The sequence below is a fragment of the Malus sylvestris genome, chromosome 17 (assembly GCF_916048215.2).
Source record: "Malus sylvestris chromosome 17, drMalSylv7.2, whole genome shotgun sequence".
NCBI lineage: Eukaryota > Viridiplantae > Streptophyta > Magnoliopsida > Rosales > Rosaceae > Malus > Malus sylvestris.
Genome location: NC_062276.1, coordinates 15,457,887 through 15,479,313, shown reverse-complemented (window position 1 = coordinate 15,479,313; position 21,427 = coordinate 15,457,887). Strand labels below are relative to the sequence as shown.

General features: G+C 34.5%; 1 long non-coding RNA gene across 1 annotated transcript; it reads right to left on the bottom strand.

Annotated features, from left to right (window-relative positions):
* LOC126612167 (uncharacterized) lies at window positions 1–3,645 on the bottom strand. The gene is made up of 2 exons (XR_007618978.1): window positions 1,958–3,645; window positions 1–1,705 (listed from the first exon to the last, which is right to left on the bottom strand). It is a non-coding gene; the product is annotated as an uncharacterized LOC126612167 (long non-coding RNA).
* Between the last annotated feature and the right edge of the window lie 17,782 nt (window positions 3,646–21,427).

Genomic DNA, 21,427 nt, shown 5'->3' with positions numbered 1-21,427 from the left:
TTCTAAAAAAAAATTATATATATGTATATACAGTAGACAATACTATTCACATACATGTGCAAATTTATTTACAACTCTATCAACAATAAGGAACAACATAGGTGTCCATGGGCAAAATGAAGTTTATAAATTGTCAAATTCCATACATGTCAAACTTCATTTAGGAAGCTGGAACCATAAAGAATAGAGTGATAAACACACATAGACAGTTCACAATACGAAACCGTTGCTTCACTAAATAAGGAGTACCAACAAAATCATGCTTGTTTTGCTCCAAAAGAACAAAGTAGAAAAAGGGAAACAAATAGTCATTTATATTTTTATATTCTGTGGGAAAAACTTGGAAGAAGAAGGAATAGTGAAAATATCATATTTATTTCAATTTTTTAGACAGAGAAAAATAGTACATAAACCAACAATGAAGGCACATTCTGAGAAAGAATTGATGAAAACATATAGTACACATACCTACTTAAACATTTCCTCCTTTTGCACAACCTATATTTGTAGTAGATTAGACTCGGGCATAAATTCAGAAATCAGTTAAGAATGATACCGAAAAGTAAATTGCAGTTTCTTAGTATCATTTCTTTTAGAAAACACTAACAAAATTGTTTCTTAAAATAACAATATGTATATAAGCAGGATTGTGCTTAATTTTCTCTAATTAAAGAAATGGTTTGCACAATTTAGAACCTGATATAACAAAACCATAACAAAAAAGATTTCCAGAACTTGAAGTGCCTTTTGAGAGCTCGGTCCTACCACAAAAATCTACAAAGGAAAAAATTGTTACCCCAAATTAAAGCTTCTTCTCTCACTCAAAAGAAAAATGGAAACTTTATATGGAAAAAAATTGAAATTCTGCATAATCAAAAGTGGATCAAAACTCTAAATAGATTATCTTAACGTGTAGAAGTCTGTTGTTAGAGTTTGAAAACAATTGAAACTTCATTTTAAACACAACACTTAATCAATTGATTTACATTTAAATGGAAAGAAGGTAGTGGTCAGTTTTACCCATCTTTTGTTTAGTGTTGCTCCATTTATAATTTGTATTAAAAGCTTGAAGTTTTACTTTCCTTCCATTTCCCTGTGCATAACAATACAGTAGCTCTCGTTTACCTACAACAAATTGAAAACCATTTGGGGAAAACACCTAAGCCTTTGGTTATTAGATTCTTGGTAGCTAGGCAAAGCAAGAAATTTACACACAACAAAACTATTAAAACTTTAAAACCACTTCCCAAATTAGGTTCTCTGACTGGCTAATGATCATATTGGATACAAATTATCATCCCGAACACTGCAATCCTTGAATTTTATATTTTCTTTGGGGACATTCTAGTTATCATTATTTAACTGAAGAATATTATTCATAGAACAATAATTAGTAGATAAAACGGAAGGGAACAGAATAGCAAAATTTTCAGTTAACAACATAGAGCTAAGTGAATAAAGGTCATACCCAGTGCACAAGACTCCCACTTTACGCAGGGTCTGGGAGAGGTGAATGTCGGCTAGCCTTACCCCCATTTATGGAGAGGTTGCAACCAAAATGTGAATAATACACAAAATTGAGATAGGAATGCAACCAAAATGTGACTCTTACCTGGTTGTGGTTATGCTTCTATCAAGTGCTGCCCTTAACTAACGAAATAAGCAATCTCTTCACTTAGCACATTTAGTCATCAATCCCTGCACACTAAGATATTATGTATTACATTCTAATTTTTCTTTATTTACATTTTCATTCTATTTCTTTCAGTGTGTAAACTTGTACTAATTCTCCATAATTTTCAGTCAATTCCATTGTAATTTAAATAAATATTGAGTATATACACGCTTATAAACACACAAAATTCAGTTTTCCATACGAAAGCACATATGTCAAGGCAATGTTCCTACTGTATTCATTTAATCAAATGATGCATAAAATATAAAAATTAAATTATACCTCTCATTTATAACCTTCTGATTTCGCTTCATCAGCAGCTAAACCAAAATTTAGATAGTACCCAATATAATTGTCAAATACCAAATAGCAACACCATGTAAAAATCATATTGGGTGTCCACACCCACACTTATACTTTACAAATAAATTCGAACTTTGAATTACATGGGCTTCAAAAATATTTGCAAATAAATTCGAAAGAAGATGAATAAATTAAAGAAAAATCATATCTACTAGCAATTCAGACACACCCAAAGTTGCTATCGAGCTCTGCCGAAGACAACTCTGAATGTTGACAAAGTCTAGAACATCCTGGAAATTCAAAGAGGTCAAATTTAAAGCCAAATAAGCAATCATTTACTGAAATTTTTTCACAAAATAAGTGCTAGTTTCACAAATAAATGAAACCCAGATTAAATTTCTTGATTTTTTTTGAGAAGAAGATTAAATTTCTTGATAAAAACTAAGAACTTCAAAACTTAAGAAAAAACCCATGAATCCAACCATAAAAAAAATGCAAAATTTCGCCCTGGCAAACCATGCATAAACCAAAAATTATATCTTAAACAAAACACATGATTCCAACTCAAAAAAGCTCAAATTTAAATCAACCAAAACAAAAAAAAAAAAATATCAAACATGGTTCATTGTCTCTCTTCGGATTTTCAATCACACAGTGTTACCCATATATTATCGTCTTAACATTTCATATACTCATGCATTAGATAAAAAAATGATATCTATGTTAAAAATTACATGGACTGCTTTATCATGGTTTAAGAAAGCAACAACAAATCATAGTATCTACATGTTCCTCAAATTATCTAAAACACTAAAACCAAACCCTCACTTCCCACTACATGTTTAAGATACGTGAACCCATACAAACCTCTTCACCATTCACCAATACCCTTGGTGCTATAAATCCAAAAAAAAAAAAAAAAAAAATCAATAAATAAAATGGCTACTAACCAAAGCATCCTTTGAACAAATTAAGAAATTCAAATAAAATTAAACACCCAGAAAAATAAACACACACAAAAAAGATATGCTCGAATTGTCAAGGAAATCAAGATACTAATAAATATAAAGGTATGTTTGAATTGTTAATGAAATAAATAAATAAGACAAAGCATTTACAAACGTTGATTATGTCTGATGAGTTAATGATATGTGATTGCCCTGGATTAGTCTTTCCATCCTTTTCAAGCCATGAGGTGATTGCTTCTGGTGTATTACCAAGAATATGGAGGCTGTGTACATAGCGGCCAGTCCAGTTCCAAGACTTGTTATCGAAGCGGTTTACAGGATTGATCTGCCCAAACCCAAATCATATGAAATCGAATCGAGAAAGTGCGAAAATAATCAAACCTGATCTTCCGCAATCGTCCAAATAGAGAAAATTTGGACTTTCTGTGGCGAATTTCTGGCAAATTTTTTTATAGGCGAAGGCTGATGGCGATTTCTTTGGCTCAACAAAGTTGGGTTTTGGCATTCTAGGGATTTTAAGTGGAGCTGATAGTGAAATTTTGGACGAAAACGGCAAATGGAAAACGAAGGGTTTGTGGGAGAAAGATTTGGAGTCGTCGTGGTTTCTGGAAGATTGGAGAAGAAGTGTCGTTTCGTCCCCCTTCCCACTCCAAGATGACGCACAAGTGAAGAGTGTTTTGTCGAAGGAGAAAGTGAGAAAGTGAAGCGATGATGACTCGTACGCTAGACAGTAAAACAGTCTTTTTGTTGTGTGAAAAGAGAAAAAATAACTAACAACAAAAGAATTGGAGTGTTGTAAAATCGACTGTAGGTGCAGTGGAATAAATGAAACAAGACACAAAATTTACGAGGTTCCTCTACAATCAGTGTGACTGGAGTACGTCCTCGGGGCAGCAGTGGTACTTTCATTATAATTTGAAATAATAGGAGTACAAAGATAACCCTCTCTATTATCTCCTCTCATCTTCCTCTCTTTTCTCTCTTTCCTTTCCTTCCTCTCTCTCCCGTGAGTCCCTCACATTCATCTCCAATTCTTCCTTTTTTTATCACCCCTTTTGAACACTTGTAATGCTCTATTTATAGAGCAAACAAAACACTATTAAACTTGTGAAATGTTTACTATGTGCATGTGGGGTTACTATGTGCATGTGGGCATACGTACACAATTTACAACACTCCCCCTTGGATGCTCACATAAGTCTTCAATTGACTCGTTAAGATCTTCATCTGTTTTGGATGCTCCCCCTGATTTCAAATCATTTAGGTTGATCGTTGATCGTTCTGCTTTAGTCTCTTAGTAAGAAGAGTTGCTGAAAGAGTTGCTTTACTTGTTGTTAACTTTCCACAGGCTTTTTCTTGAACTGGGTTGTAGGACTTTCTGCTAGACTAGTATCCAAAGGTCTGAATTTACTCTTTTTATCTGGAGCGGAATTTGATTCAAGAGTAGTGAACACTTGATCTTGAATCGGACTTGTGATTTCTTCAAGGACCTTCGAGGCTTGATCTTGAATGAAATTGGACCATGAGGAGCTTCATGTGGCAAGTGATCTTCAGTTTTGTCAGGGATGAATCAGCACGCGTTTATTGCGCTTGTCTCCACATGCTTCAATGTATCATTTTCACTTTCCTTATTTGCTCCCTTTGCTTAAGTAGTATTTTCCCTGCTTTTCCCCCATGCATGTGTGGCATCTTCTCCTGCAGTATTTGCCCTCTGATGCCGGAGTGGAGTGCAACCCTTGCATTTGGATGGTTCATCACTTCTTGGTGACTGGAGACCCAGCTCCAACCGTTGAAGATGACTACTCGAGAGCAACACTAGGTAAGCAATCAGGAAAGGTTCCAGGCAGTCGGTTCCTTACCAGGAGTTTGAGTGGAGGTTCCGACATATTGCTTTCTTTATCCTTGTCTTCGCAGGCAAGAACAAGGACAAAGGAAAGGACAGAGAGATTGCATGATATGAGATAATCTTGCTATGGTCCCTGAAGATATGTGATAATCTTGCTCTGGTGTGACATGTTTGAAGAGGTATTCTCGGAGAGGAAGAAAACTGAGTATTTTGAGATGCTATGTTGAAGATGCATTCTCGGAGATGAGGAAGAGTTAGGTATTCTTGCAGTGTTGCAAGTCTGCCTTGTTATGGAGAACATATGTCGACATATATAGAGATTTCTCAATAGCAAGTGGTGGTGCTGTGCTTTTACTCTTGTCAGCAACTATGGTGTGAATAGAACAGTAAGATTTACACGTTTTCAACTTTGTCAGAGATCTTTGACAAAATTGCACGCGACATCTGAAAAAGCTGGGATTACGTCTGAAAAATGCCAACGAACTTTATTCAGGAAAATCTGGCTTTTGAAATTTGGAGAGCGGTGCCTCTTCGATCTTTGAACGAGTGGCTCTGCTGCCTTTTCTTTTATAGAGACATCAATTGTGTTCAAGAGTATGCTCAGAAAGTTGCTGCCTGTAGAAATTTCCTCTATCTTGCACTTCTGAAATTTTATTTGACCTCTATTTTTCCTTCATCATTTCTGAAAAATGACTTGCCCATCTAACATTTACTTAGATTTGAGTCTTAGGAGTGATACAGACGAGCAGCGTCAGGATAATATATGGCGCCCGTTCTTCTTATCTTCTAATGGTCCTCTTACGGTTGGGGACTCTGTGATGAAGAATAACATAACCGCTACTGTGGTAGCTAGGAATCTTCTCACTCAAAGGGATAACAAGATCCTTTCAGAACGGTCTGAAGAGTCGGCCGTTCAAGACTCCTTGGCTCTCAGTGTTCAGTGTGCTGGCTCTGTTTCCAATATGGGCCAACGCCTACTTGCTCAAACTCGCCAAGTTGAATCATTGATGGCGGAGGTGGCAAGTCTTAAACAAGAGATCGGAGAGCTCAAGCACGAGAATAGGGTGTTACACGTGCTTGCAAATAGTTACTCTACGAGCATGAAAAGAAAGCTCGACCAACTGCAGGAATCTGAAAGTCGAATTCAAAGTGATCACCAGAGATTTATTGCTAGATTCCGAAAGCAACTGGTGCCTTCCCCTTCTGGTGTTTTGCTAAGTACTGGGGTGCCACATGATCAATCTCCAGTGCCTCCCCCTTCTGGGGTACTTCCGAGTACTGAGGCTTCACATGAGCAACCTTTGTGAAGGCTTCATCCTGTTTGTTTGTTTTAACTCATGTGTATGTACATATCTGTAATTTCTTGGAGATATTAATAAATAAGCTTTATTTCATTCAATGTATTGTGCCAAATACAATAAAGCATATACTTCACTAAGATGTGGTACTTCTGGACCAAGTATTAATTTATCTTTACCCTCACGAAGATAAATGATTATTCTTAGTGTCTTCATCATATGAGTATTCAACTCATAATCTTCAATCCATATGGTTCTTTTAATATCATAAATATCATGGATAAGATTCGTGTTGGTAGATTGTTCGATCTGCAGCTCGAGACAATAATTCCTTCAACACTTTATAATGTTTCTAGACTCTTCAGGAGTCCCAATTTAATATCATCAACTCTTCAAGAGTTATAATTTAATGTCATTGACTCTTGCAAGAGATTTTAGTATGTTGCAACAATATCATAATGATAGTACTCACTAAGGCAATTTATATCATCCATTGGTATTGAGTACATATTTTATGTTTTACCCTTCAGAGGCTTACTTCAAGCAATTTGAATCCTTCAAGGGTTTTCTACACTTCATGATACATTTTCCTTTGGAATTTATACAGAGCAATTTGCTCTCATGTATACTTGAGGGATTTACTTATGGAGATATAATGTGGGCGACTCACAACCCTTCGTATATAATTCTCCATTCATATGAACTCGTTTACAACCTTGTGTTATATCATGTAAGTGTATTACATTGTATTACAAATGCCCATATATAACCTCCTTGGTTCAACATCCTTTGGCTATTTGTATTGTATTCAAATATATATAGGTTCATTTGCCCACGTTCTTACAAAATTGTAATGGAATTGCCTTTCTCCATTTTGGCCAATAATTTTTCTTTTGTCGACGAACAAAAGAACGTGACTCAATATTAACACAGCTCATTGATGAATTTAGTAGCTACTTGTAAAAACCAAAATTATCATTGGTTATCATCAATCCGTGATCCCATATTCTCATATGCATGCGCATGCATAAAAGCTTTTTTTATTTCTTTTGGATATCCATTGCCTCTTCAAGGGCATTATACTATCTCTTCCAGGATAGTCGTAATTTAGAGAATTCGGATCATAACCTCATTTTGAGCGTTATAGAGCTTGGATTTTAATCTCCACTTCTAGGAGTTGAGTCATTGGAACCTATACGTCTATCATGCTACATGGAAGAGACATCAATATTCCCATGTCTGCGGATTGTCCTTTCTAGAACGTATTATCCATGGAGCGACTGTCATGCTTCTGGCATGTAACAATTATGCTTCAGGAATGCAATAGTTCAGTAGTGCCATATTCCTTTTTTTTTTTTTCGAATGACTGAACCTTTTGAGTCTAAAGGTCTGCCACGCTTCAGACGTGCAACAGATAAATCATTTACTGCCTCATTATATTGTCCAATGAGGACATCAATTCTTATAGGCACATTTGCAGTAAGTATATGTGATTTCATCACTTTCGTTGCATCATTCAATTATTCCAATTTCATTTTCTCATTGTTTGTTTCGTGAATCAAAATAAGACAAATTATCTTCGTTCTTCTGGAACGGTCTTTTCTCATCATTCTTCTGGAATGATATTTTCTCATCGTTCTTCTGGAACGATGTTATTTTCTCCCCCTAATGGCAGGAAAACTGTCTTATCAAAATCATAGTCCGCAAATCATGCGGTAGACATATCCCCAGTCAAGGGTTCCAAATATTGAATGATAGATGGTGTTCAACATCAATGCCTAATCTACGATGATGCCTCATTTCAGTACGTTGTGGCAATCTTACAGGCACATAGATAACACAACCAAAAACTCGTAAATGTATAATGTTTGGCTAGTTCCCAAACACGAGTTGTACTGAGCAATATTGATGGTTGGAAACTGGTCTCATCCGAACTTAATAATGCGTCATGTAAAATGACATGTCCCCATGTAGAAAACTGGTAATTTCGTTTTCATGAGCAGAGCGCGGGTAATCAATTTCATCCGCTTAATAAATGCTTCTGCTAAACCATTTTAAGTATGGACATAAGGAACTTCTGGTCCTTATTAAATAGTCTATGGACTGAGACTTTTATGACCTTTATTATAATTAAGTTGAGGCACAGTGGCACTTCAAACTTAAGGTACTCATCAAGGAATTTCATGTCCTGATCTTCAGGATCAAAGGACTTCATGCCTGATCTTTTTGTATGATGGAACTTCGGGTCCAATCAGTTTATATGATGAGGATCAAGAAACTGCAGGTTCTGATCTGATCAAAGAACTTTGGGTCTTATATATACTCATTGTAACAAAAGATAAGTACAATAAATAAATTAAAGCAATAGGCGGTAATTCCAGCCATAATGAATAAATTGCATTTAAGTAAATAAAGCTTGTGACAAGGGCTTTAATTCAGCACCATCAAAACTTAAAGCAATAGGCGGTAAAACCGTCCATGGTAAATAAATTGCTTTAAAGTAAATAAAGCTTGTGACAAGGGCTTTGATTCAGCACCATTCACATAAATATCAAAGCTTTAAAGCAAAGGGTAATAATTCTACCCACTATAAATAAATTGCTTTAAATAAATAGAACTTGTGACATGGGCTTTAAACCAACACCATGCACATATATAAATATATAATTTTATTATTTCTTTTCATAATGGTGATGGTCTCATCAACTTCCCACTATCAACTTTATTATTATTTTTTATTATTTCTTCCCTTCACTTCTGTCGGGGCACCCATCCAAATTGTCCTTATTTTATTAATGTTTTCATTTCACAACAACAAGTCCTTTTAGTTACTCAGGAAGTAAAAGTAACAATAAGTTCCAATTGGTGTTCCTCCTCCGGTGAGTTTCAAAAAAGTCGAAACGGTTCCCATAAGTTTTGGAGTCAAGAGTGTCTGCAACTTATGAGAAGATCAAACCGTTAGATTTAGTTCAAATTTTAGTATGATATGGAGAAGAAGATACCAAACAACTTTCGTGAAGAAACAATTTGGATTTGAGCTACAGAAATAGAGTTATGGTACTCATAAGGTGGCTATCCAGTTTTATGCGGAAATTGGAAATTGGTTTAGTATTTCAGACATCTTCAACGATCGCACCGTTAAAGTTTTCTGAAATTTTGATATGTTGTAGATACTGAGTGGACGAACAACTTTCAAGAAGAAAGTATTTTAATCCGAGGTCCGCAAGTTGGAGTTCAGAGGCTGTTTACATGGCTGTCAAATTCTTTACGAATTTTGAGTATGTACTCTTTTGCTTCTGCAAAGGATGCTATACAGTCATACAACAATATATATAGTTGCTTCAAGAAAATCAATTGTACTGAGATTTGAAGATGAAATGAAAATTGTTTCTTATCTGTGAGATTCCAGCTGAAGGAGGTGAACAGGATTTGTGGCGTTGTGCTTTCCACTGACATGAGAGCTTCTCGTGCTGATAACGTGTTGTAAAATCGACTGTGGGTGCAGTGGAATAAATGAAACAAGACACAAAATTTACGAGGTTCCTCTACAGTCAGTGTGACTGGAGTACGTCCTCGGAGCAGCAGTGGTGCTTTCATTATAATTTGAAATAATAGGAGTATAAAGATAACCCTCTCTATTATCTCCTCTCATCTTCCTCTCTTTTCTCTCTTTCCTTTCCTTCCTCTCTCTCCCGTGAGTCCCTCACATTCATCTCCAATTCTTCCTTTTTTTTATCACCCCTTTTGAACACTTGTAATGCTCTATTTATAGAGCAAACAAAACACTATTAAACTTGTGAAATGTTTACTATGTGCATGTGGGCATACATACACAATTTACAACATGGAGAGCATTTTAGTCCGTTCATTATTAATGAATTGTGTTCTCTATTAGGATGAACAGTGCTTTTATGCTGGCTTTTAGCATATGTATAATGTCACAAGTAAAACTACACAAGAAAAAACTCAACATTCAAAGCATGTGTGTTTTCGATTACTTAAACAGTTGGAAGAATTACGTATGATTGTTGTTGGTAAAGGTTAAACTCTAATGCCTTGTCAATCTAATTTTCTAAAATTATTTATATTATCTTGAGTTTCTACATTTACTTGTTTTATTTAGTTGGATCACTATTTCTATAAGCCAATTCCCATTTTAGATATTTGTTTAAGTCACGTACAATATGATTTAGTTTTGTCAAATTATTGTAGTTCTTAGAGTTAACTAAGTTAAATACTCCAAAAATCATAAATTGTTTATATCAGTCCTTGAGGAGATCGACCTTGCTTGAGCCATTGTATACTACAAAAACTTGTTATCTTGCAAAAAATTTATATGGTTTAACCCTTATTTTACAGGTGGTAAAATCTATATCAAAAGGACTATCCTAGAAGGGCTTAGAAAGACCCATGAACAAGTGCACTAATCATCTTATAAGGTTGAGATTACTGAAGCCACAACTCCCTCTAGGAACTCTAAGAATCCACCTCAATTAGAATTCACGTGCGATGATGTTGAATCTAACATCTGTGTCAGCAAAATTTAAACCATATAAGGAATTTATTAAAAAAGATTATCTCAGTGAAGAAAATGCTTTGAAAAGAGAAGGGCTAGAAAAGGCCCACAACCAAGAAAGAAGAGTTTTATTGGAGAAATGTCACTTACATCTTCATGATTGAAAAAGGAAATACTACAAGATTCTTTCCTTGATATGAATGGTGTGCTAAAAGGTACAAATTTTCTGAATACACTCAATGTATAAGTACTTTTGATATCCCATTTAAAACTTATACAATGAAAAAAGGAAAAGCAGAAATGTCAATACATCCATCACAAAAAGACTATTCAGATAAATCCACACAAAACAATTGCTTCTCCTTATAAGGAAGTCCTAGAAGGAGGACAAAATGCTTATGTACAAAATTGAGTCCCAACTATGATAGCAAAATAATTATACAAATTTGTTTCTCCAATCTTTAGGTCAACAAGCTTCTAGGATAGAGAACTTATTAAAGGAAAATGATTCTCTCAAATCTAGAATTTGGAATCCTAGAGAACCAGGAGCATCTTCCAATCCTTCTGAAGGAAAGAAGAATAAAAAGAGAAAAGGATAAGGTCAGCCAAACCATGTTCGAACTAATCATGATCTTACGGACTTAGGAAAAACCCTAACCAATGACAAATTTGTTGATGCTTTGGCCAAAAGATTAAGCTCAATGAAGATAGTTGAGCCAAAACTATCAGTCATTACTGAAACCCAAATTGCTGATTTAGAATGTGAATTTACCAAGTTAACCTTAGACCCACAAGTGAATAGGATAAAACAGGGCCACAAGAACACCCATTTAAAAAAATTATTATCATAGGCCAACTTCAATAGATTTTCAATTTGAAGATAAAGATATGGGTGAAAATGTGCAGTATGATGGACGATCAATTGTTGAATGAAACATTGATGGGCAAACAGAATATCAAATCATCAATGTACTATGAGACAGATGATGATGTTCCCATCAGCCAGCAAATTACAACGAAATTTTGATAGAGCTATTGCACATGCAATTGTCATCAGATTTATTGGACAACTTCGCTTATGATGGGATTTTCACCTAAGCGAACAAGCAAAGGGATTTTTTTTTTATTGCCATTAAGGACATTTGAAAACGTTAATGGAGAGCGAGTAGTTCATGAGGACGCAATGAATACCTTGATTTATACCATTACCCTCCATTTCGTTGGATGTACTGAGCTCCAACTTGATCGTTCTAGAGAACTTTTAATGAACCTAAAATGGTTGACTCTATCTCATTTTAGGTGGTATAAAGATGTTTTCTATGCCAAGGTTTTCACTAGATCTGATTGTAATGTTTATTTATAGAAAGAAAAGTTTATTTCTCGATTACCTTCCTTATTTGTTGAAAAGGTACGAAGTCGTATAAGGGCAAAGTTCGGAGGAGCTAGAACTTACTTTTGAAATATGTGTTGAAGGTTTAGAACTTTGTAACGGTATGAAGCCCAAAAGACAGCTTGATAAACAACGATCTTTTGGATCAAAAGAAATGGGAGATTTTTGTTAACAATTTGGGTTGGAACCTAAAGGCCGAACATCGTCTAAAAACCCCTTTAGGAAAACCAAAAATTTCACAAATAATATTTAGAAGATAGTCCACATGGATCCTTAAAACCTTATAGGATGTTTCGCAAACGAAAATTCCAACTTGGCAAACAAGAAGGGGGAAAGAAAGGATTGTTTGCTATAAGTCTAGAAATGTTGGATTTATGATACCTCAATGTCGAATGAAAGAAAAAAATTAATAACCTAAATCTCAATGAAGGTCTGAAGAAACAATTATGCCAGCTGATGCTAAACTCTTTTGATTCAGAACAAAGCAAAAATGAAGTTATAGTCCTCGAAGATTAAAAAATGTTTACTTCAACAATCGAAGCAGGCAATTCTGACTCGGATGAAGAATGTACTTGCAAACTAAACATATGTGTTATCACTAAAAAAGCAAGTCTGGTCTTAGACTTAATAGATAGGTTAGAAGATTCATCAAAGAAAAGAGAAATTCTAGAAAAATATTTAGATTTGGCTAGAGAAAAGGGAAAAACCAAAGCTTAAGAAGAACATCTAGTTGAAGCTTATAGTTTCAAAAGAATTGTTGATAGGATAGCTGAAAAAACAAGTAGGAAAGAACCCACAATATCTAAAATACGACATGAAATTAATGATACGAAAGATGAAATCAAGGGATTAAAGCATAAGGTTCAAGTTCTAGAACTCTATCATTTCTCGCTTGAAGATGAGGTTCGGAGTTTTAAGACGTAAAACTGAAACTAAAAGTCACTTTCAACATTTGATAGATAACTTTGTAAAAAAGAAGAAGATTAAGTCGCCAGAGTATGAACTAGTCTTGGAACTAGCCGATCCAAACAACCGCATCTCCATCCTGAAGTATGTTAGTAGCATTGATAAGGTAATTTCTCTAATGTGGTATTCTATAATTACCTTTATTATTTACAAACTTTCAGATTTTCAATAGAAATACTCATTGACTCCAGAGCAGACCTAAATTGTATAAATGAAGGAGTTGTGCCCATAAAGTACTTCTAGAAAACTTCTCAAGGCCTGCAAAGTGCAACTAACCAACTTATGAAAATCCAGTATAAGGTGTTGGGTGCCGCCTTAATTCAAGACGAGGTTTGTTTTGAAATTCTTTTTGTTATGGTTAAAGGACTAAGCCATGCTGTGATTTTAGGTACTCCCTCTATCAATATGTTTTACTCATTTAAAGTTTCTGAATAAGGTATTGAAACTGAAGTTTGAAGGAACAAAGATAAAATTCACTTTCTCAAGGAACCCCAAATGCAGTATGTAAATACCATACAAAAGAATATTCAAAACAAACAAAAATTTCTTCGTTCTTTGAAAGAAGAAATGTATTTTAAAAGGTTTGAAGAACAACTCACCACAAAATTAGTAAAAGAAAATGTTAAGTCCATTAAAAAGGAATGTGAAAAACAAGTTTGTGCTAAAATTTCTAGTGCCTTTTAGGATCATAAAAGGCATATTGTTGTATTATCATATGTTGTATTATCATATGAGCTTGATTTTGATGAAAAGAAAATCTCCACTAAGGCTCCACCAATTCAGATGAAAAGCAAATTGATGGAGATCTGGAAAAAGAAGATTAACGAACTTCTTGAAAAGAAGTTATTTCAAAAGAGCTACCCTCCTTGGAGCTGTTGAACATTCTACGTGAAAAATGCCGCTGAACTCGAGCGAGTAGCGCCCAGTTAGTCATTAATTATAAACCTTTAAATAAAGCACTCAGATGGATTAGGTATCCTATTCCAAATAAGAAAAATTTATTAGACAAGCTGACTCAAGCTATAATATTTTCTAAATTCGACATGAAATCTGGATAGTGGCATATTCAGATTGGTGAGAAAGACAGGTATAAAATTGCATTCAATGTACCATTCAAACATTATGAATAGAATGTAATGTTATTTAGGGTTAAAGAATGCTCCTTCAGAGTTTCAAAATAGAATGAATGATATCTTTAATCCTTACTCCACTTTTACCATTGTTTATACTGATGATGTTTTAGTTTATTCTAATTCGTTAGAACAATATTTTAAACATCTAAATATTTTAATGAAAGTGGTAAAAAATACAGGTTTGGTTGTCTAACTCGAAAGATGAAACTCTTTCAAAGAAAGTTTCAATTTTTAGGTCATAATATTCAATAAGGAATTATTTTGCCTATTGATCGAGATTTTGATTTTGCTGACAAATTTCTAGATGAATCTGGATAAAAAAAAAAAACAATTGCAAAGGTTTTTGGGAAGCCTTAATTATGTAGGAGACTTTTACAAAGACGTAGCGAAGGATAGCAAGCCACTCTACCAAGGGCTGAAGAAGAACCTTGTTCCTTGGACAAAAGAACAAACTTGAGCAGTAAAACTTTTGAAAAGAAAAGTCAAAGAACTACCATGTTTAGCGTTAACAAACCCAGAAGCCTTCAAAATTTTGGAAACTGATGCTTCTAATGAAGGCTATGGAGAAGTCATGAAGCAAAGAACTCAAGACAACAATGAGTGTTTAGTCGTTTTACTTCTAGTGTCTGGAAACCAACCCAAAAAAACTATTCTACTATTAAGAAAGAACTTTTGTCAATAGTTCATGCTATGACAAAATTTGAAAGTGATCTTCTTAACAAATGTTTCCTGATTAAGGTGGATTGTAAGGCCACTAAGGGTATTTTGTTGAAAGATGTTAAGAATTTAGCATCAAAATAAATATTTGCTAGATGGCAAGGGATTTTGTTAGCTTTTGATTTTGATATTGAATATATTAAAGGTGAATCTAACTCTTCGCCTGATTTTTTTAACACATCAATTTTTGCAAGGCACACGTAGGGAATAATGAGCAGAATCTAGCTTTCTCTGAAAGGGGCTCCACCTTCATCCAAAGAGGTTCTGCTTCATCCTCCCAGGAAAATTGATGCGTAAAATAACTAAACACACAAATTAAACCCTATTGTTGACAATTGTAGTATGGATAAGTAGGGATCGTTCTTAAACCGGGGATTAGGAGGGATTGCTAAAACACTCTAAACTGACTCAAATCTGTAAAACAAAGTTTAAAACACTAAACTAGACTCAAAGAATGCAAAACTAAACTCTAAAACACTAAAACAAACCAAAAGACTCAAAACAGCACAAAAACACTCAAAACTGCCTTAAAAACACTTTCTGTGCAGTTTTGGGACTCTAACACAAACTTGGACGAAATTTGGTTTTCTAATAACTTAAAACACTTGAAAAAATAATCTAAGACAAGTTCTAACTAATATGACTTAAAGAAATAAGGTGGGGTTGATTTTGGACGAAAATAAGTAAATTAAGACAAGAACAATGTAAACAGATTCTTAGACAAAATTAAGTGAATGGATGAGATATGGGGTAACTAGAGGGTTCTTCTCTACACATGACACACTTGCATTCAAAGTTGATTTCCAATTGCTTCTTTCAATAAACCATGAACCTCAATGCCCTAGGTTAACTGTGATAGCACTTTTTTAACCTTCAACTCTTCCTTAAATTATTGAATTGGATGGGAATGCACATGCAACAACTCAAAACATTCTCTAAAAGTCCCTTATGTGAAAAGCACAATAAAGGTACAATCAAAGATCATTAAGCTTCATGAAAACTATAAGCATTGACGAGGCAACTGTTACTATGAAAAGCATGAAACGTTTGCCAAGAATTCACTTAACACGATCGTTTATAAGCGACCTCCATTACTTGCAAATATAAGGTTGTAACTATTAGGTGAAACTTCCTTATATTTTAGCTTCAAATTCTTGCATGAAAACTAAGTTGGCCACCTTAATCAACACACACAAATAAGTCATCAATCAAACGGTTAAGCAAATTGCATTCACAATTCATGAAATAACAATTAGAAGTAATCAATTCATCTTGCAAGCATAATCATGGTATTGAATAACCCCCTAGCCATAAAGGCTTAGTTCCTCATGTTCACAAAACAACGGAAAACAAATTTATACATTGTGAATATAAGAAAGAGAACACCTAAATACTCCAACGATTCAATGTTGAACATCTAGAACCTTCAAACACTTCTTCTTCCTTTCCTTTGCTGCGACACAAGGGTTGGGGGTGAGTTTAGGGAGTTATGGATGATGTAGAAGGATGGAATTAAGGTTAGGATGAATGTAGGGGGCGGCTAGGGTTGTTTCTGGGCAGAAAATATGATGAATGGTGAAGTAAGGATGTGGTAAGGGATGGTGGATGATTTCTGGCGTGAATGGTGAATGAATGGATGTTTTGTGGCTGCAAAAAGGAGGTTTATTTAAAGGATTTCAGGAATTAAAACCCTATGTTATTTAGGTAATCAGAAATTAAGTCAAAAACTTCTAGAAATAGGAAATCAAATCAGAAAACTAAGGGAAAATAGGCTAAGATATGCGGCAAGGGAACAAAACACAATAGGAATGTGTTTTAATGCAAGGAAATAGGAAATAATCCTTTCCCTTGCACGGCAAGGAAGAGGAATGGGCAAGGTGTGTGCGGCAAGGGCTTTAGGAAGGTCTAAGTGTCCTAAAACTGATGGGAGAAGGGCTTCCTTGCACGGCAAGGGGATGGAAGATTGGGAAAGGTGCGGCAAAGGTCCCTAAGGGTTCTAGGGCCTTTGTTTTGTGTCCTCAAGTGCATATGAAGTCCTCAAAGTGGCTGGAACATAAGTACTTTTAGAATTAGGAAAGGTCAAACCAAAATAGGAAACCTTGGCTTAACTTTCCTACTTCAAGTAGGAATCCTTGTTGGAGTAGGAATCCTTGTTCTTCTAGGAATCCTCATGTGATTAGGAATCCATCTTCAATTAGGAATCCTTCGTTGATTAGGAATCCTTATTTCTTCAAGTCTTCAATTCATCCATTCCTTTTGCTCCAAAAGGCTCCAAATTACATCATTTTGCACACTTCGGCCTTAGAATCTGAAAACACACAAAAGTGACTTTAAACACTAAAATAACTAAAGAAACACAACGTAAAAGCACGAGAACAAGCTAATTAAGTCGCATAAATATGCTCCTATCACAAATCCAAATCCAATTTCAACTGCTCTCCATTATAACAAAGATAGCGAGAAAGCCATCGCCAACAACCCTTTTACATGGTCGATTGCAATTCCTTTGATGAACATAGAGGATTCAAATTTATTACCATCTCCTAGACAAGTTGGTGAAAAACACCATTGTGATCATATCCTTCCTTTTTATAACCAAAGATATTAGTATGAACATATTTTAATTGAAACTAAATTAGTTGATATTGTTCACAAATATAGAAGTGAATCAAACAATATGACTTCTTTCTTAAAAATTCAAATACTAAAAGTTATCTCCCTAGAAGAATAGAGAAATAGCCCCTACCACATGCGGCTGTACTCTAGTCCTGATATGAGTCAAAGAGGCTACACTTTTTGGAATTACCAAAAAGCGTGGGATTTAGTTTTATGATTTCAAAACATTCGATATTCCCACACTTGGTTTATCCGATTCCGACTTAGATCTCTCTGAAAGAGGTCCCAAATTGGTTCCAAACTTAGTTTATTGTTTGGGGTCTTAATATGAATTACATGCCTCAAACAATTATTGATTCTTTTATAGAAAACTTTAGAAAGGAAAAATTTTGATTATCTTGAAAAGATGCAATTTTTTCTATGGTTCATGATAATATATGAACTTCCCTAGATCTTGAAATAGGATTATGGTTTTGTTGATGATGATGGTGCATGGGAATTTGTTCTGCAACTTAAAAGGAAAATATTTATTCGCTGGTGGGGTAAATTCCATCTTGATCATCTTAAACCACCAACTTGTAAAACCTAAAGAATCCTGCCTGATAGGCAGCTTGTAGCTGAATTACCCTGCTCTACCCCTGAATCATCTACAAATATTGAAACACTTCAATTTTTGATCGATTTCTGCCCTTCTTGTTCTAAGAAGGATTTGAAAGAAAAGATTCTTAAAATTCTGGAATTCGACGGTCTAGACGATGAGGAAATGGAGTCTAAAGCTCCTATCTGTCCAAAGAAGTAAAGCATAAAATGGTTTTTCTCTGATAAAAGAGAAAGTGTTAAAGAAAATAAATGATGTTGTTTGATATCTAGACGCCAACAATTATTCCTTCCTCGAATAATTGTCTTTGGTTCCTATAGTTATTTGTCAGTGTGTTTTTTTTTTTTTTTGGAATCTTTCTATGTAACCAAGTGAAGCTGAGTCAGATCCACTTTATAAAGTGAAGATGACGCCCAATGTGCAAGGCTGGTTTATGGTGCTCCTCTACTTGTGCGACAACTGGTCTTTAAGTTTGCTTTTAGTTTTTTATTTAAAGAGCTTTCTAGCTTAATTGTGTGTACACTTAGAAATTCCACTTTGTAAAATACTCTCTTGAGTGCTTTCTTTGTTGAGTACTGCCCATGTATCAAAACTTTGGAGTGCTTCCCTGTAGCCTTGAAGATCAATAAATTGATGTGAGTTTACTTTATCTTTATCTACTTTATGCCTATTTTAATTTTTTTTAATCTCAGTCTTTAACTATCCTTTACTTTATCTTTGTTTATTCTAATTTTTAATTATAGTGTTTTTATCTTTATACATATATTCTCTGCCTATTTATAAAATTAATTATAAATTAAAGCAAGATTAGACATTTTTAGCAACTCTGACGTCTATGGGCCATATTTGGTATCAGAGCCAAACCTGCTAGTTATAGGCCTTTTAATCAAGCTAAAAATTAAACTACATCATTAGATCAATATACTCTACAATAACTTCTCATTAAGGTGGGGGCAAGTTGTCAAAAGGTCGTATTGCGATGCAAACCCGAAGTGAAACGTGTTAAAGTATAGGTAGTAAGTCTGTTGATACAATTAGCTAATATGATGTCTCTGGGCTAAGTTTTTGCTAAAATTCTTAGATTGGCTTGGAACAAAATTGTTTGTCCCTTGCTATCCATAACTTTAGCTCTGGGTACAATTGTTCATCATTTTATATGCAATCTAATAAATCACAACGAGATTTTGTGATCCAGGGTCCCTATCATTACCCTTGGGTATCTACGCTTAAGGTAAGAGTTTTTAAAAATCTTGGGTTGGATAATGACCCTGAAAAGTTTGGGTAACAATTAAAATAAATTGGCCCTTCACTTAAGGAAGACTTTACTAATCCTAACATGGAATTAACAAAATTCCTATGACGTTTATCCCAAAGGCAGAATAGAATTGAGGTATCTAACCCTATTCTGGTTAACGGTTTCACCGCAACCTTTATCAGACTTATATGCAAATAGTTATGACCCTTTTGCATATGCTGATCTATCTAGTGTTGAGAGAGTAGTTGAAAGTCTGCACTAGCATCAGTGACTGAAATGGTTTTTAGTTTTAATTGAATAATCTGATTAAATTTGAATGTCCCTTTCTGATATATGTCGCATGTCTGAACTTTAGGGATATTCTAGTTTTCTAAATCCTACTTATATTCAGGATGGTTACTCCTTCAACATTCTTAACTCTCATATTTCTCAAGCTATTACTGTTGTTAGAATCACTACTGCTACCTATAGTTCTCTTACTCAATGATCTAAGTAAACTAGCCATTAGATGAGAGTTTCTCTACTTCTGTTCCCTAGGTGATGTATGGACATACTTACTACCTACACCTTAACACGCCTCACTTTGGCTTCACATGGCAATACGGCCCGTTGACGACTTCCCCCCACATTAGTGAGAACTTATTACATAGTATCTTGATTTAATGGTGTAGTTTCTTTTACCTTGATTAAGAGCCTCATAACTAGTAAGTTTGGCTTTGATACCAAACATAGCCCAGAGACTTCAGAGTAGCTATTGTAGCTAAAAATGTCTAAGCTTTAATTTATAATTACATTTATAAACGGGTAGGGAATATTAAATATGGCCTGGAGACATCAGAGTAGCTAATTGAAGATAAAAACGTCTAATTTTGCTTTAATTTATAATTAAATTTATAAATAGGCAAAGAATATATGTATAAAGATAAAAACACTATAATTTTTTTATAAACAAAGATGAAGTAAAGGATAGTTAAAGACTGAGATTAAAAAAGATAAAATAGGCATAAAGTAGAAAAATATAAACTCACATTAATTTATTGATCTTCAAGGTTATAGGGAGGCACTCCAAAGTTTTGATACAAATGCAACACTCAACAAAGAAAGCACTCAAGAGAGTATTTTACAAAGTGAAATTTCTAAGTGTATAGACAATTGAGCTAGGAAACTCTTTAAATAAAAAAAATAAAAGCAAACTTAAAGACTAGGTGTCACACAAGCAGAGGAGCTCCATAAAGCAGCCTTGCACATTGGGGGCATCTTCACTTTATGAAGTAGATTCGACTCAGCTTCATGTGGTTGCATAGAAAAATTTCAAAAAAAAAAAAAAAAAACACACCAAAAAACAACTACATGAACCAAGGACAATTATTCAGGAAGGAAAAATTGTTGGTGTCTAGATATTAGACATCTTTTCTTTTCATTAACACTTTCTCTTTTATTAGAGAAAAAGCACTTCATGCTTTACTTCTTTGGATGGATAAAATGACAGATTCTGTAATCGTCATCTTCGTCATCATCACCAAAATCTTCATCCATGTGATGCTTGGATGACGTGGCTTGAAACTCCATATTCTCAATTTCTAAGCTGTCGAATTCAAGAATTTTAAGAACTTTTCCTTTTCAGATCTTTCTTAGAACAAGAAGGCCGGACTCGATCAAAGACTTAAGTTTTTTTGTCTTTGTAGATGATTTAAGGGTAGAGCAGGATAAATCAACTACAAGCTGCCTATCAAGCAGGATTCTTTAGGCTTTAAAAGATGCTGGTTTGAGATGATCATGATGAAATTTATATCACCAGCGAATAAATATTTTCCTTTTGAATTGTGGAACAAAGTCCCATGCACCACAATCATCATCAACAAAACCATAATCTCATTCCAGGATCTAGGGAAGTTCATATATTATCATGAATCATAGAAAAAGTTTCCTCTTTTCAGGATAATCAAAATTTTCTTTTCTAAAGTTTTCTAGAAAAGAATCAATAATTGTTTGAGGCAAGTAATCCATATTAGGACCCCAAATAATAAACCAAGTTTGGAAAAAGTTTCATCTTTCGAGCTGAGATAACCAAACCTGCATTTTTTACGACTTTCAAGAAAATATTTAAATGTTTAAAGTGTTGTTCTAACGAATTGGAATAAACCGA